The sequence below is a fragment of the Solanum tuberosum genome, unplaced genomic scaffold (assembly GCF_000226075.1).
Source record: "Solanum tuberosum cultivar DM 1-3 516 R44 unplaced genomic scaffold, SolTub_3.0 scf00181, whole genome shotgun sequence".
In the NCBI taxonomy this organism is placed as follows: Eukaryota; Viridiplantae; Streptophyta; class Magnoliopsida; order Solanales; family Solanaceae; genus Solanum; species Solanum tuberosum.
In genome coordinates, this window is record NW_006239106.1 from 1,169,721 (window position 1) to 1,172,267 (window position 2,547).

A 2,547-nucleotide genomic window follows, 5' to 3' on the forward strand; every position below is an offset into this window, starting at 1 on the left:
TGTTGTTGGTGAGAGTATGAGGAGACAACAAAGTTGGAGATGTGGTTATTACCATATCCAAAATAGTTTAGTGTGGATTTGATCAATTTCTCAAAGATATTGCAAGGATTTTCTCCCATTTTTTTTTTGGGGTGATGATAGCTAGTCTATCTTCTTCTTTCTACACAATGTCTTTATATGGTGTTGGGTGAGGTTTTATTTTGTTGGTTGGGGTGGGTGGGTGCTTATATTTTAATGTTTTAATATATGTAATGTTATAAAAATTGGAAATATTTGTTAGATTTATGACACGTGTCTCTGACTCATGACATACTCCAAATTGCACTAAATTTCATGAGCCGCTTTATTTTAATGGATAGGAGAAGTATGGAAAACACTCTTAAATTAGATGTAAATTATTAGTTTCATTTCTAAATTATTGTCAGTTTTAAAAATAACTATTTATTTGACTAACTTAATTTAAATACATTTCTAATCTTGTAATATGAGTGAAATATATCTTTAAATTCTCGTCAAATTCAGAGATATTTTTTACGCTTCTTTTGATTTTTTATTAAGAGTATCATGCTCCTATTATTCTACAAGAGTTTGAGACCACTTGCTATGTCATGTGGAAGATCGCGGATACATCGGGGTGTATTTAAGTTCAGTTAATCAAGTAAATGAGTGTTTTTAAGACTGCCAATAGTTTAGAGATGAAACTAATAATTCGTGCCAAATTTAAAGATGTTTTTAATACTTCTCTCTTAATTAATTAATTAATTAATATTCACTTTTTTAATGAATATTTAGTGCTCTCTCGTTTTAATTTATGTAAATATATTTTTTTGAATTTCTAAATTTAAACAAATTGGTCTTTAATTATAGTTTTTAAAAATATTTTTAAATATTTTAATATATATCACCATTAAGGAAAGAATATTTATGGACAATTAATGACCTTGACCGTGGTTTAGGTGGTATTTCAGTTAAATGACTATTGACCATTAAAATTGAAAACAGACTATATAAAAAAATGGAAAAATTACAGAAATCCCACCTTTTAGTTTACTTATTACCATTATCCCTTATAAGTTTTACAAATCTCCAAAATTCCTTATTTTCGCGCATCAGATTAGTGTATCAGCGTTTATATTATTGTATCTCGCGCATCAGATTAATGTATCAGCGCTTATATTATTGTATCTCAATAATATAAGCGCTGATACATTAATCTGATGCGCGAGATACAATAATATAAGCGCTGATACATTAATCTGATGCGCGAGATACAATAATATAAGCGCTGATACATTAATCTGATGCGCGAGATACAATAATATAAGCGCTGATACATTAATCTGATGCGCGAGATACAATAATATAAGCGCTGATACATTAATCTGATGCGCGAGATACAATAATATAAGCGCTGATACACTAATCTGATGCGCGAAAATGAGGGATTTCTGTAATTATAAACTTTTAAGGGATAAATTGTAATTTTTCCTTAAAAGTATGTGATTTCTGTAATTTGCCCTAAAAAAATCATATGAAGATATGCCAAGAAACAACTGGATAATTTAAACAGGACATACTCTTCTATTACTACCGGATATGGACCCGTGCCAGCATGGGCCTAATATATATTGAACAACTTTCACATATAACAAACATAAAAATATATTTGTATGTTATAGCTATAGTTTGTATAATTGCGCTCCATATCAAATTTTATGTTTGCTATGGAGCTTTTGATTTGTATAATTCGCTACAAACATTCCAAATTTTTATAACTAAATTGTTCAGTTTTGTATTAAATTCATTTATACATTGTAATTTGTATAATAAGATCTATATTTGTATAATTATAAGTGTATAGGACGAAAATATATGTATTTGTATTTGTATATACACTTTTCTTTCGCTTTATACAAACACAAACGCATTTTATACATTTTATACCGAAATGTATAAAATGACTAATTGTATACCGAATCAGATTGCAAAAAAAGGGGATGTTTGCTGCGAATTACAATTAAAATAAACTATGGCTATAACATTTAATTTGAATTAATAGTTTACTATTTCATACAATTTTCCCATATATATTACCCTTTCTATTTCAATTTATGTGATATATATGAAATTTGAAGTCAATCCATTTTTAGTATGTTTTTAAATATTTTAAGTTGTTAATTATTATAATTTATAGTATGTTTTATTTAATTTTCATATGATATATGTTTTACTTAAATATACTATAAATCACAATACTTAACAAGTTCCATGTCAAAAATAACTTATAAAAAATTGATTGACTTTTGAAATTTCATTTGTATCACATAAATAAGGACAAAGCGAGTAATATTTATTATATGAAAATTAAATAAAAAGTACTATAAATCACAATAATTAGCAACTTAAAATATCTATCTATCTATCAATCTATATTTCTCTCAATTTATGTGTATAGATGAAATTTTGAAAGTTAACAAAAACTTTTTATATGTTTTGAAATATTTTAAGCTATTAATTATTATGATTTATAATACTTTTTACATAAAA